A 14,533-nucleotide genomic window follows, 5' to 3' on the forward strand; every position below is an offset into this window, starting at 1 on the left:
TGTGGAGGCACCCTCAGATATTCTTCTCCTTTGAAACCTGGGTAAATTTGCCATCGCTTTCTCTACTTCTTCTCTTACTAGCAAGAATCATTGCCTTTTTTTCTCTCTTTTTGGTGTACTTAGCATATATCCTCCATCAGCGAAGCATTCACAAAAAGCCCTGTGTGATATGTTCCTCCAGTAGTTTTGGTTGTGACCCTACAAATTCTCCCGATATTAGAGAACATAGGTAACTGATTACATACTGGAATGAAAGAGGGGAGTGATGCAGACCCCAAATGCAACCTAACATCTCAATCAATTCACCTACCCATATATAGACATAAAAGTGGATATAAGTTTTCAAATGACTCTAAATCTTCACAGAACAATAAACATAATCATTATTCATTAAATACAAATACACAACCCAATAAAATTTATATTAACAATATTACTCACATGTGATGATAATATTTGTGAAGGAAAATCATTGTTCCTTACATCAATATAGCTCTGATTATTACTTCATGGCCCTTTTGAGGTAAGCATGGGTGCACTATTATGAATTGTGTGATGATGATTTGATTTTCCCACAGTTTTTCTGCCTCAGCACTTTGACCTTTTTTTATATATACCATCACCTGTGATGCGGTTTAGACTTTACATTGTGCCAAAGTCATTATTTTCACAATAAACATACTGTACTCTATTTAAATTATTCTGGGACAATTAAGGTAGTACTAATTGGTATAGGCTCCATCACCAATACAAACATAGGCTTGGACATGGAAATTGTGGGCTATTGTTTGAATTAAGATAAGTCCATATACACTCATCTTTTCTATAATGCCATTGAAATGCAAATGGAAAAGTAAGAATTTTTTGGGTTGAATGTTTGGAACCTCAGGCATGTATTTTTGGAACTCCAGGGCCCACGGAAGCCAGTTTGGAAACACTGCTGCAGTTGCTTGAGTATGAGCTCTGGAGTCAGATGGAGCTGAATTTGAACTCCACCTCAGTTTCGACATTTGTAGCATAAATATGGTAATACTACTCTCAGTATTAGTTTCCTAGTGCTTCTATAAGAAATTGCTACAAACTGGGTGGCTTAGAACAAGAAACAATTATTACCTCACAGTTCCAGAGGCTAAAAGTCTAAAACTTAGGAGTTGGTAGGGCCATGCTCTCTCTGAAGTCACTGGGAAAGGATCTGCTCAGGCATCTCCTAGCTTCTGGTAGCCTCAGGCATTCCTTGGCTTGCAGATGCATCACTCTGATCCTCTGTCTTCACCTGGTGGTCTTCCTGTGTCTTTATATCATCTTTTCTCTGTATGTATCTGTCTCTGTATCAAATTTCCCCTTTTAATAAGGACACCAGTTATATTGGATTAGAGCCCACACTAATGACTTCATTTTAACTTGATTACCTTTATAAAGACTCCCAGATTCTGGGATACTAGGGGTTAGGACTTCAAAATATCTTTGTTGGGAGGAGGCACAATTCAATCCATAACACTTTTCTTTGGTGTTCTGAGCAATAGAGATAATGGATCAAAATTGCCAGGCTCATTTTAAATGCTCAGTAAGGAGTCATCAGTATGTTCATAACAGGATGGTTCGTTGCCCCTTTCAGATACATATGTCATGGTCATATTTACATTTAGCATTCCAACTGTAGTTCAGAATTTCTGGCATTGCAATGTGTCAATGAGAGAAAGGCCCTTTTCTGTAGACCAAATTCCACTAAAATGTTTACGTACGCTCAAGGCTAAGGCTGTCAGATTTCTTTGTTTACTGTGTTAGTTTTCAAAAATCACTTTGGACCAGACTCTGAGTCTTTTGATCACATTTACTGCTTTATCTTCTTTGTCTAACAGCTGCTTAGCGCATACTCAGCCCCTCAGTCCTTCCAAGTTTAGGCTGAGTTTCTTTTGTTTGAAAGAAGCAGGCTGCTATATATTTTTTCTTTGTCTTTACTTTTTTTTCAGTTGAATTTTGGGGCTGAGCCTGACTCTCCCACAATGAAGAAAATTAATGCCAAACTAGAGGCAGTGATAATGAGGAACATTGCAGAAAGAGGACTTTGAAGAGAAGGGGATGTGTGTGATGCGCTGTCATGGGCATGGCTAACTGCATCAAAAGACCTTAAAAGTCTCTGCATTCCGATAGTGAGTTATCATATTCCGTGCAGATTAGATTGCCAAAGAGAATCTGAACAGTGGCCTTTGCCTCATGGACATAAAAGTTTTGTTTTTTGTTTTTTTTTTTTTTTTTGAGTCTCATGCCCGTTAGAGCAAGGAATGGAACCTGGCTCATCAGGCTGGCTGAGGTTTTTTATGTGGTGGAGGGAGAGCGGGAGACCAGCTTTATAGAGTGCCCTATCAGGTAGATACACGTTTGACACAAGAACGCTGAGTTATCAAGTTTTCTCCAAGGGCAATCATATATCTTGGGAATCCAGAGCCAAATTATATTTGACATTTCATTTAAAGCCTGAGACATCTTGATGTTAAACCAGAGTCTAAGAGTGCTAAAGCAGGAGTCCATTCAATTTGACAGAGTGGATGTTTCTATTCCTATCTCACCTGCATGGGTAATAGACAAATCCTGATACTTCTTCCTTATTTCATCCAGATGAAAATCACTGAGTTAGCTCCCTGCTGAAATGATACTAGCTCAAACTTATTTTCTCTTCACATCTCTGTGCAATGTGAAAAGAGTGTATCAGGAGTCATTTGGAAGTTGAATGGTGCCTGGTCTTATTTATGCAGTGGGTAACAAAGTTATATTTACTTGGCTTACATTACAGATTGAAGAGGTATGGGAAGCTTGTGTGTGGGTGGAAGATACATAGGCACAATACTCATCAAGTGACATACGCTTCAGATGTAGTGGGTGGGGCTGGGGGCTTGGAAAACTGCCTTTAACTCAGGTTGCTGCAATTTCCATCTCTTTCCTTTTCATGAGAATTTTATACTTGTCCATGAGGATGTAGGAAGGAGGACAGGGAGGAGAAAAACAGGCAAAAGGAAGGCTAGTTTAGCCCAGTATTTTCCAGAGAGTGTGCAAATAAATATCGTCTAAAAATAAGAAAAAATTATATTATGTTAGCATAATGGTATATGTATATAATTCATAGAGAATGAAACATACATATGTTGAGAGACAATGCTCAATTTGTATTTATTTTCTTTTTTTACTTAGGAGAGTACATGATTAAAAATGTCTGGAGATAACCAGTCAATGGCTTTTACTGGTTAGTAAGTTTAATTAGTCCCTTAGGAAGTTACAATAACAGTGATTCCACCTTATAGTCAGTAATTATTTTATGAATTCTTAATATGTAAATAGTTCTGTGCTAAACTTTGCAATAGAAACAAAGAAGTGTAAATGGTGGCCCTTGTCTTCAAGACACTCCCATAATGGGGAAGAATAAGAAGACTGTTGAATTCCAAGTTAGTTGATGTGGGCTGGGATCATGCATCCGTATTTTCATGCCAAGTTGGGATGTGTTGAGCTTCACCAAGTAGCTTGGGATACTTAGTGAAGGGATGGAGAACAACTGGTGGAGTAAAGGAATAAGGGACTGAGTGAAAAAAAAAACAATGAAAAAGTGCTCGGCAGACTTCAAGCTGAGGGAGAACTCACAACGGATTGGGCTGTAGTGGTCGCAGAGGAATGAAAAGAAAGAAGAAAAACATACAAACTGTGAGTTCCTACTTTATTTGCAAACTTCTACAAGTGCAGCCAGTTTCTCTTTCAGGGGTCCCAAATAGGTCCTCTGGCCAAAAAAGGCCCCTCCAAGGATGCAACAGATGCATTGAACCCCAGACACTATCTATTAGCGTACATCCCTGCTCCAAAATATATGTTTTGCCTCATTATCATCTCTCTTTAAAAAATATCACCATAATATTACAACCAAATGTTATAGCATTGGTGGAGGTGCCTTAGAAAATTTTAGATAAATGAAAAAAAAGCATATTCTCATATTCTCATCATCCAGAAGCCGCCACCATTAGCACCTTGTTGAATATCCACCTTAGCATATTTACAATATTTTACATCAAAATGGAGCATACTATACACACTGTTTCGTAACCTGCTCCTTTTTCCAGTAATGATGGCTACCTTTCCATTTAATTATATTGTAAACTCATCAAATATTCTCTCAGATGACATTCACATGACTTGTGCAGTTGGTTTCTCCTGTATCAATCTAGGACCACACTGAGCCAGGTTGTAATGTCACTTAAGCAGTGACATGTTGCAGCTGGCTTATACCTCACACAAGACTCAGTTGTTAAGCTTTCAGGAATTTTAGGAGTGGGTTGAGGTCACATTGGTAGCTTGAAAGTGCCGTGGTGGAAGTATTTACAATATGGAAATCAGCAAATATTGCAAATCAAAGCCTCCTCATCACCCCAAATTGGTTGTGAAATATTACTAACACATCTTTGCCCCTATTTGCCACTAGTGTCTTTTAATCCAGAAGAGCAGAAGAGCACCCCCTTGCTTCTTTGCTCCTTTCTTTTTTTTTTTTTAAGATGGAGTTTCACTCTGTTGCCCAGGCTGGAGTGCAGTGGTGCAATCTCAGCTCACTGCAACCTCTGCCTCCCAGGTTCAAGGGATTCTCGTGCCTTAGCCTCCAGAGTAGCTGGGACTACTAGCACGTGACACCATGCCCAGGTAATTTTTTGTATTTTTGGTAGAGAGAGGGTTTTGCCATGTTGGCCAGGCTGGTCTCAAATTCCTGGCCATAAGTGATCTGGCCACCCTGACCTCCCAAACTGCTAGGAATATAGGTGTGAGCCACAGTGCCCAGCCTCATTTTTTTTCTTTTATGGCACTGACTTGTTAATGAGAATAGATCAGTTGTCCTATGAATGTACTATCTTCTGTATCTGGCTTGTGGTGTCATTTAGCTCATAAGTTTCTTACATTTTACATGCGTCCCATATCCTAGAAATTATGTCGAAAGGCTTAATGCATTCAAATTAAACATTTCTGGCTGATTTTAATTGATTTTAGATATACGGGATTGTAGTACACTGAAAGACACATAATATTTCATTGACCCATCATTAATGATACTAACATTGACCTTGGATTACTGTAATGACAATTCACTCCTCCATTGTAGAATAACACTTTTCTTTTGGGACCAGAAAGTAATCTGTGTAGTATTAATTTGCACTATATCAAAGTATTACTGTGCAAACCACTCACCTAGTGGTTTTGACACCAGTTGATAATCCTTGCCTGAAGCAGTTAATTTAATTAGAGTTTCTAAAATGTTTTAAAATCCCACCACTCTTTCTTCATTTATCAGCCAGGATTTCTATGTAAAAAAGGTTTCTTCACCAGGTGGGCAATTTTGTTACCCTGAAACCCAGTTACTAGCAGAAAGGCAGAAAAAAAAAGATTAGTTCTTTCACTTTATTTCCCAGTTTTCAAAGAGTTGTTTTAATACCTACCTCAAATGGTGACGAATGAGGCTTCTATGACTTTCTTTTAAAAATATCATTATGGACTCATTGACTTTTCATTGATTCAATCTGTTTCAATCCACTAAACTCATTATTCTTTTTGAGGTTCAAATTGTCACAACTTTGACCTATGGACAGCTCCACACTGGCTCCTGGTCTGTTTGTCACAGCCCCATTTGTCTTTGCAGGCTTCCTTGCTTTCCAGTGTGAGAAGTCCTAAGCTTACATTGCTCTTATTCTGCCCCAGACTTGAAATCAACCATTTCTCTGAGGAGCCTTGTGTGTGTGTGTGTGTTTTCTTTCCCCATAGGAATGGTAATAGGGCCATACCTGGATATGAAGAATATTAATTGCTATTGAGGTTACATTGCTTCAAGGACATTTCAGGCTCTTTAAATATATATTTGAAAAATCATGACATCATGTTTATAATTTAAATAAAATATTAACATTTGAGTGTTTTCACTTTTTAAAATTTTATGTTTCTATCCCACTTTTTGCACTGAAAGTTTTGATACTTAATATCATTAAAATAATTATGTTTTCATATTTATTATTAAATATAGTTTGAAAATATTAATATTAGGTTTACAACAAGCAATACAATTACTGAGGCAGTTTAATATTTTTGTGTGTGGTTATTTTTGCCTTAGAATATCTCATACCACATACTGACAATCAAATTACTGCATTTTTGAGTTCTTTGAATGAAATAATTTTGCTGTTGCCAATTTGATATACAGTTAGGTTCTTTTAGTTCAATTTGTTTTCAACTTGAGAAGTTATTTTCCTAATATAATTTTCTTGGAAAAGTTAACATATTTACATAATCAAAAGGTCAAAACAATACAAAATGCATGCACATAAATATTTTGCTTTCATTATTTCCCCCTTGCCAATTTGTGGAACAATTTAATAATTACTTTCTTGTTTATCATTCTAGTCTTTTGTTTACATAAATATAGTTTTTCATATCCTATGTATACTATTCTGTGTCTTACTATTGGTTATTTTATGATAGTTATTGTGATTTTGCTATATCAGTACATAAATATTATTCTCACTTTAAAAATCTTTGCAAACACTCTTTCTTGAGGGTGCACCATAACTATTTAACCTGTCTCGTCTTGCTGGATAATTAGATTCTTCCCAGTATTCCCTTATTACAGTGAACAATCATGTATAAATGCCATTTCACCTTTTTTGCAGGTGTATATGTGGTATAGCGTCCTAGAAGTGGAATTGCAGGGTGAAAAAAAATCCACTTGTCATTTTGTTAGGTATTGCTAAATTCTCTTCCTCAGAAGTGGTATCATTGTCCAACCTCACCAGCGATATAAAACCATGCACTGCAGTATCTATAATCTAGTACTTCAACTACAGAATGTATTGTGAAATTTTAGGTAAAAAAATAGTATCTTGTTAGAGCTTTCATTTGCATTTCTTTTAGTGTATGTGTGATATTGAAAGTCTTCTCCCATTTTTAAGGGAAACTTGTAATTTGCTGTTGTTGTCTCTTGCCTCTTCTCTATTGGATTGTTGGTCTCTCTCCTCTAGATTTCCAGGAACTTTGTATAATTATCTTAGCTCTTTGTCTACAATGTAGCCTGCACTATTTTTCTGTCTGTCATTTCTCTTGGCTGTCAGTGATGCTTTTTACCAAACAAAAGTTTTTATTTTTATGTGTTCACATTTGTCATTCTTTTCTCTTGTGGCATCTGGGTTTTCGTTATAGTTAGAGAAACCTTCTCTGCTCTAAAGTTTTACAGACATTTGCTGTTTTTTCCTGGTATTTACATAATTTCATTTCATTTGCATTTAGATATTAGATTCATTTAGCTTGTTATTTTCCATCTGTTTTCAAAGCCCTTGACACTTTCCTCTCACAGTGATATTTTTCACTGATTTTTATGGTACCCTAAGTTATGGCTCACTCTCTTATACTTTAGTTCCTCTATACCTCTGCTTACACAGTTCTTCTCCTCTAGTACACCCCTTTTCTCTGTGCCTTTCAAAATCCTACTTTTTCTTGACTCTAAGCAAGTCATGTCTTCATTGATGATATCATTGACTGCTATAGCCAATGTTTGCCTCTGTATCCTCTGAAGTTTCTATAACATTTACCCACTGGCATCTGTGGCATGATGGAAGATTTACTGCTTTGTATTTTTAGTTGATGCCTATATGAGATACCTAACAATTAAATGGTAAGCCACTTGAAATCAGGAATCACATTTTATTTTTCTACGCACCGCCTTCACCTCCTGAAAAGCCACCTGCCACTGTGTCCTATCCAAGACTTCTGGCCATTTGAAGCATCTCATTCCAAAAAAGCAAAGACATTCTCTCTCAGGCCTTTCTAGTTGGCTGAGAAGTTAACTGTCACTCCTACTTTGTGTAGAGGAAAATTTTATTAAATAAATATTTGGTGCCATTTATTAGTGTGAACAGAAAAGGATATAAACATAACGCGTGAAAAATCGCAACCAGTAGTTTTGATTTCCCCATGAAGGCCGTTGCTGCTGGACAAACCATGGGACCAAAATCTATCCTCTGAGACAGAAAAACACAAGGCCAGACCAGATTTTCTGCTGATTGGGCAACTCCAGAATGTACTTCCTCAAAAAAATGACTCCATACAAAGGTATTCATTTTTACTCTATTTAGAGCCCATCACTGTCTAGTACCTCAGACAGCAACCCAAGCAGGGAAGCAGTCAGCTATTTATTGGCTGTGGTGGGTAGACTTGGGTCTATCACAAGTGGAGAGAGAATAAAAGCAGAAGGGGAGTTGGGAAAGCAAAAACCCACCCTATTGCTTGGGAGAAATCACAACAGAGCCAGAGACAAGGCAAAGGGGAAAAGGCCAGATTTATGCCAGGTGGTAAGAAGGGCGTGTTTGGGGCTGGATAACGTTTGCTCAGCTTATACTAGATAGCTGCCTTCCTTCTTAGGGGCTACAATTTTCTTCAACAACTGACTCTTCCTTACTCAGCATGACAAGGTGCAGACCTGTCTGTGCTGTAGTGAGCCTGCAAATGAGAAAGGCCAGCCTTCCTTAGACAATTTCAGGGACTTCTCCAAAGGGATCTGATGACCCAGGAGGGGATGATGAGTTCAGGCTTTGGATCCTGTATAGAAGGAGGCTGATGATTGCTGTCGCTGAAGTTGTTGCTTATGATTGGGTCCTAAAGAGTTTTGTTCTTAATTGGTGAAAATTTGCTCTTACATGGTAGAAGAATGCAAAGTTCATAGCTGTTTTTATTTATAACTTCATTCATTCATGTATTCAATATACAATTATGGACTGTCTACTACTTTCTAGCAACTTAGGCTCTGAATATGTAAAGCAAAAGAAGATATAATCTTTTTTCAAACATCTTTTTGTATAGAGCAATGGTCCACCAGTTGTTATGTTTTTTTAAATCTCACACATGAGCACTAAACACTTTCCAAGACATATTCTAATTATTCTCAGTTTGTTTTTTTATGAGACAAGTTCTTGCTGTTTTCCAGGTGATCTTGAACTCCTGGGTTCATGCAATCCTTCCACCTCATACTTTCAAGTAGCTGATATTACAAGCACATGCCACTGCACCCAGCTCTTCTTAGTTATTTACAACAACATATTTTACTATCCTAATATAAATTTTATAAAACTTACATAAAAGCAAACATTACAAAGGGGTTATAAAAATACAAATCGAAGTTTTAATATCTTTCTCTCTTAGAATGGTTTTGTGAAAATTACTAAACACAACACAAATACAATATGGACTATTAAAACCTGTTTCACATCCAAGCATAAATTAGGCCAGTTAAAACAGAATTTGTCAAAGGTCTCGTTACTTGTTTTACCCTATCTAGGCACCAGAAAATCATGCTTCCAATGTCGCCATGGGGTTGTCTAGCTCAACTAAACCAAAGGGACCTTTTCTTTTTAAAAATAAGACTTATGAGGACAATAAAATATTCTTTGGGAGAGAAAGGAGTGATAATATGCAACGTATACCACCTAGTTAAAGGCAAAAAGTCCTGAAACTGGACCCCAGTTCATTCACCATAAAGAACTGGGGCTGACTGAAGTGATGTGGCTAAGGGGCCAGTTTGGATCCAGGCTTTATTTTCTTCTGGTTGCTCCACAGGGTTCTTTTCTCTAAAGTTGGGTGCTAACACATCTTACTCTTGGGTAATGGCACTATTACTAAGGTATAGTCTATGCTTAAACATTTACTCAAAACAAAGGCATTATATATCTAACTTCTATTAGCTGTTATTTGTGTAAGAGTTTCTGCCACTCCAGTGGTCTCTGAGCATAGCTGCCTCTAGCTATGTGAAATTGCAACATTTTGTGACTTGGGTCTTCTTGGTGAAGTCATTTCTGTATGAATTGTGGTGGTTGAGGGTTCAGGTGGTGTGATCAACTCCATTTTGTAGAAAGACTTACTTCCTTTTTGAAGTCCTGGTTGAAAATGAGTTCCCTCATTGTGCAAAACATAAGCAACATGACATTCCCCGCAAACATTTAAAAAATTCATTATTTTTTAAATTTAATTTTAAAATTGATACATAATAGATGTACATATTTATTCTCAGGGTCCTGTAGAAATTATTAAACATCTCCATGGGAACAGTGAATTACGACGCTACATTCATCACATATGTTCAATATTTTGCAGGTAACAATAAGATAATAGTATCAGTGCTGAATGTGACATGTAAACTATTTTACCTTCAGGCTTACTATCCTAAGTTCAAAGGAAAATTTAAATGAAATATTTTTCAAGTGTTCCACAGGAAACTCATTTTAGAAGATGCTTGCAAATCATTTACAAATATTTTAAAAATATCTCACTCCAGTTCTCAGCATTTTACTTTGCAATATCAATATACTTAGCAAAACTCCTCTCACAGACAACTTAGAAAAAGACTTCAGCCTGAGTCAGAATTATTCAGGTTTCAAATGGTACAGTTCAAATTACTGAAGCCTCAGTTCACTTTAAGACTGGTTTAAGGTTAAGTTAAACCAAGAGGAAGTCACGCTTGGTGGTGAGACCCTTCTGTGGGCAAGAGATAACCTCTGATGGAGAGTGTTGCCAGGTGCTCTGTTCTCTCTTTATTGGCCTACTTAGCTCTCTCTGTGTGATTTCCCATTTGCAATATTAACATAATAACATGCACATACATATATTTATAGAGTGCCTTCTTTCCAAGGAGGTAATACATTAAGATTAAGCCAAATATTTTCATTTCCCCAACCACATTGTAAACAAAACAATTGATTTCCTTACCTCTGGGGTGGAAAGCCTCAGTTGTCTCCAAGCTACCAAACTATACTGAAGATAAAAGTGACTGAAATTGTGGCATTGTTTTAAATAACAGATAAACTGACACAGCCTTAATACAACTTTTGGGATTACTGAAAACAAATTTGGAAACTTAACGTTTTATTAGGGAGCATTTGGTCATCCATATGGTATTAAATAGCAGAGAAGCAGTGCCTTCATTGAGATGATCCTCATGACTCATTCTTTGCAGCAGTGTCCAAGAATACTTACTGGTTATTAATTGGGTATTGTGTGATACATATATATGTCCTGAACACTCTGCACCTGCATCTTCCCTTATAGTCCTTTAATATTTGCACCTTATGTTTGAGTCATTATTTTATTAATGTCTATATTCCCTCAGGCTACCATGAATGCTTCATGAATGCAGAGAGTACTTCTGATTTATACCCTGTGTCTGTACAAGGACTGGCAAATAGTAGTGCTAAATCCATATTTTTAGAAGGAAGGACGGAAAGAAGGAAGAAAGGAAAGAAGGAAGGAAGGAAGGAACAAAGGAAGGAAGGAAGGGAGGAAGGAACAAAGGAAGGAATGGAGGGAGGAAGGAAGGAACAAAGGAAGGAAGAAAGGAAGGAAGAAAGGAAGGAATATGAGACAGAAATGAGAGAGAGAGAGAGACGGGGGGAGAGAGAGAGAGAGAGAGAGAGAGATGGGATTTGGAAATAGCCCAAATGTTCTGATGTTTCATTGTTTATCTGATTATTTTCTCACCATATATAGCTAGTAGTCATCTGGCTTCATACTTCCTTGGAAAGGACAGCAGGGCCAGACCTGCCAAATGTTTAATTGCAGCTCATTGTAAAAAGAATTAACACTCCAGTGAAAATGGACCTATAAGCAAGCTGCTCAGACCATTGTAGATCCTGAATTTCAGATCTGTGAGGAACTTGGATGTTTATCACATCCTCATTTTGGCCTTGAGGAAATTGAAGTTCATAAAGGCTAGGTAACTTGCTGAAGGTCACACAGCTGGTGGCAGAACACTGTCACCTCTATTTCATGCTGCTGCTTGGGTAGACTGCAGACAAAACATGTACCAAACTTTAACTTCTATTGCTTTCAGTGCTGGGGTGATGCCAGAGTTCTTGCTTCACAACAGGTGTTCAGAAGCAGAATAATTGAGGAACATCACAGCAGGCTCTGGGAGGAACTTGTGGCCAGTCATATGAAATTTGAGTGTCTGGCTGAAACTGACTCTAGTCAATCACTGGCTGTTTCTCTGGCTATTGAGAAGGAGGTAGTGGATTTTTGGGGTATTGCTTTAGTTGCTATTACAGGGTGATATTTTGAACAAAGACGCCTTTTTTTTTTTCAAATCTCTATTTCTGGTAAAGTTAAATTTGGCACTTGATTTGTAGTATTCAGCACCAGGGAAAGATTAGTAACTTCTGCCTTCAAACCTAGATGTGGTTCCCAACCCTGGTATTCAATATACTGCAGGCCATGTAGGCCATTCATCTTAATTATGTAATTATTAAAAAGATTCCGATATTGTCTACTTATCAAAGATCTCTAGAATACATACCACACCCCTCTGATTAGGGGTGATTAGAGAAATACCTGAGACCAAACTATTTTCACATTTCTTTCTCTATTGATTGTCCAAAAGGTGATTATTGTGGCTGCTCAGCAGGCTGTTCTCATTAGGGCTCCATTGATTGTGAGCTGGTTAAGGTTCCAAATTCCAGGCTAAGTGTGTTGCTTTGAATTTGTAGTGTGAGGCACCCAGATAGGATAAAGAAAAATTAAGGCCAGCATTTTAGTCTCCAAGTTCTGGTTAAATTGTTCCACCTTCATACAGCTTTCCCAGATTCCTGCCCCAAAGAAACAACATTAATTAGTCTTTTCAGCTATGCAGTCTTTGGAAGCAATACTCTTGACTTATTGAAGGCTGCATTATTAAAATTATCTGCTGTGTCTGTCCTTAATAAGGTCAAAGAAGGAGTCTATGAAAGCTGATTGATCACAAAGGCTCTGGGGATGCACATCATTGAGAAAGCCAATTTTATTTTCCCTACTGCAAGACAAAACCGGATTGCAACTTTCCTTGCTTATCAGGAAGGCAAAGCCCAGAGAATCCACTATCAATTTGGAGAAAGACCTAATCAGGACATCTGGCCATCTTTGTGGAGGATTCCTCACGACCAGGCTGCATATGTAGTATGGAGTGGTGAGGGAGGGTTTTAACTGTCTAAGTGAATGATAATTCCTCTCAGGAGATGCTTGTCAGAATAGATTTCCCTCCATGATCTCAGCCTACATTTCTTTAATAGTTATTAATGCCACTGTATCAGCAATCCTCTTCTCTTGCCATGATAAAATCTCCCTGAAGAGAATTGCTATTGTGTACATTTAGCAGGATTTAGGAAGACAAGATGCAGGGGAAGAGAACTGATTTTCCCTCTTTCAGTAGAAGGCAATGATGGGGACATCAGTGTGTCGTGTATCACACAATCTGTAAATTACTTCAAAATTGCACGGGATGTTCTCCATAATACCCTCAAAGCGTAAAGTCTCCCAGCTTGACCTATTTGGCTTAATTTGTGCTTTCTGCAAAAGAGTTTATTTTTTCTTTCCAGTGGAAAATTGTAGTTCTGGAATTTTGGGGGCAGCCAGCATGAGAAAATAAAATCGTGTTTGGCCTTGTATTGCACAAAACACATAGTAAGTCACCTGGGAATATTTGCTGAATTGTGGATATGATGACAAGATAAAAAGGTACAATTTCCCATGAGTTCATTTCAATATAGTTCCCATTTACAAAAAGCAATTAGAGCTTTGTCTTCAACATAATATATTTATTAAATAAATGTAACTGTGTAATCATGGAATCTAAGCACAGGAGGATTTCCAAGCTTCACCTCATATCAAATGCAGGCATCATATAGCCTCTAGGTCTTGGGTTATGTCAGGGTTTTTTGCTTTCCACTTACAGACTTGCAGTTGTCTTTATTAGAATATATGAAACATGTTGGTCCCACCTCTAGCCAAGTAAAAACAGGTATGTGAATAAAATGAGTGTCAAAACAGGTTCTTTTTCAAAGCGTTGGAAATATTGGATTTCTCTTGGCTGTGAATGTAGTGGGAGTCTTGATGACTTCGTCATATTAGGGAGCTTTTTATTCAGCATACTAAAAACATGTATCTAGCAATTTCTAGAGGGTGCCAGGCCTTTTCTTGGGGTTAGAGTAATGAAGATGATTAAACAATGGCCTCTATCCAGTTGATGTAACTGATTAGATTAGCTAAATGTTACAGGGCACAGTGGTATAAAAAAATTCCTAGAAGATGGAAGATTTTATTTACCACATAGGCAGTCATGGGGTAAGTGTTCCACAACTAGTTGGATGTGTCAAGGCACAGCATCCTATAAAAACACAGTCTGTTTTGAAAAATTCAGTCTGCCTGAAGGTGGGTGGCTGGATAAAACCTTGAGAAGTTAGGAGGGACCAGGTCACCCACTACCTGGTTAACCAACTAGGAGAGATTGAATGACTACCTGTATAGCCAGCAGGAACATTTAATATAGGGTACAAGATCACCTTTGCTCTTTAGGAAATTTGTAGTCATTCATAAATCCAAAGGAAAAAGCAAAAATTCAGGCCATGTTATGCCTCACATGTAAAATATCCTGCTATCCAGCCCTGGGCATTGCATTATTCCAGTAAGGGCTAATGTTGTATATTCTTCTCAACTATTTCAATAAAAAATGTGG

This window comes from Pongo abelii, chromosome 17, assembly GCF_028885655.2.
Source record: "Pongo abelii isolate AG06213 chromosome 17, NHGRI_mPonAbe1-v2.0_pri, whole genome shotgun sequence".
Taxonomy (NCBI): domain Eukaryota; kingdom Metazoa; phylum Chordata; class Mammalia; order Primates; family Hominidae; genus Pongo; species Pongo abelii.